We start from the raw sequence: 1,641 nt of genomic DNA, 5'->3' as shown, positions 1-1,641 counted from the left end.
TAATTTAAATCAATGCCCTGTTGATGGATATTTACCTTTTTTAAAAAAGAGTATTCCATGTATTTATTTTACAAAAGAATGTTAAACATAGAACAAAATCGTAAATAGTCAACTGTCCAGAAATAGTATATGACACTGAAGTATAAAGGGGACTTTAAAAAAATAACCAAACACAACTTGAGGTCCTACAAAAAACCCGTTTAAACCAAATGGTTTCTAGGTCTGCTTAGCTTGAGCTTCATCCTCTGTGGTCCTGTAACGATGATCGCTTTCCAGCCCCCCACCACTGAAATGATCAATACACAGCCTCATCCATTCTGATCATCACACATTATCACAAGCCTCCTTCTCTGTATCTTTCTACAGACATGTCTACAAACATGATGGCCTGGTTAAAAAGAAAATGAGAATTTCTCAGTGGTCAGTGGTTGATCATAATAAGTGTGGTACATATTCTCATCAATCTCTGGGTTCCCATTTCTAGTCAGATTGCACTTAGATGGTTTTCTTCAAGTTGTCATACAGAATGAGCATTCTACCCATGCCTCTGAGGACATTGGACCATGAACCCTTGAGAAAGGCTTTTCCACAATCATCTCTGCAAACCTTCCACCCACCACATACGAAGGTCCCATTATATGTGACGTCAGTTCTTTGTGACCAGATTGCATCGTCACCATGCTGGCCATCCAATTGGATGATTTTCAAAGACAGTCTCCTAGACCTTTCCATTTCCTTTCTTTCTTTTTTTTTCCCAAACAAAAGTTCTTACATATTTATTACTGAACCAACCTACTAGTGCAGAAGCATAGAAACAAAGAGAACAGTCATTTTCCTAATAAAACACGTCCAACTGTCCAGATAGTGCTGATGTTTTCAGCTTGATATGGAAAGATGTAAGTGACCTTGATACAGCATAAATATGTGTACCATCTTATGTGCGATTCTTTATAGATCCAGCTTGGTTTTCCTCCAATGTCTGCCCACAGAGCTGTAAATAAAATAAGCTTATTTTATTACCAGTTTTCATCTAAATGGAATGGGGAATGGGACAATTCTGCTTTCGTTTTTTTTAACCAGGAGTTGCTTGATCTTGAAAGTCTTGTGAGAAGACATGGCAAAAGACAGAGTCAACTGCACACACCGCAGTGGCGGAGACAGGCAGAGACAGCTGGATTTTCTTTCCTTGACAGATTTACCAATATTGGCTGTCAAATGGGTCCTGGCAAAAATCTAAGGAGTAGAAAAAGCTGAAAGAGGCGACTCCTGATGTGCCACCAGAGGCCAGATGGTCAGCATAGTACCTCCAAAACTGTATGTGCTTGTCTACTCATGCCAAGAATACCTGCTTAAACTTAACCTGGAAGGCAAAGTTAATGGCTTGATCGGGGATATATACGATGACTTTTCCCAGCTTGCTCCTCTAGGAGAGAATCCATTTCTCCGTGGGAAATCAAACTGTATAATCCCATATGTCTTTGTATTGTTTGTCGGCAGCAAAGTTTTTACACACATGCCGTACCTCTGGTACGTGACACGCTTGGGCATCTGTCATTTCAAGAAGGTTATATGAATTAAATCACACAGTACGTAAGTTTTTGAGGTTGGCTTTTTGTTTTGATTCAGCATAATTCCCTTGAG

General features: G+C 39.5%; 1 pseudogene; it reads right to left on the bottom strand.

Moving 5' to 3' along the window:
- Window positions 1-948: 948 nt before the first annotated feature.
- On the bottom strand, window positions 949-1,116 carry LOC102150799 (putative ribosomal protein eL39-like 5; annotated as a pseudogene).
- Window positions 1,117-1,641: the final 525 nt, after the last annotated feature.

Source organism: Equus caballus, chromosome X, assembly GCF_041296265.1.
Source record: "Equus caballus isolate H_3958 breed thoroughbred chromosome X, TB-T2T, whole genome shotgun sequence".
Lineage (NCBI taxonomy): Eukaryota > Metazoa > Chordata > Mammalia > Perissodactyla > Equidae > Equus > Equus caballus.
The sequence above is the reverse complement of the archived record's forward strand: the minus strand, read 5'-3'. Positions and strand labels throughout refer to the sequence as shown.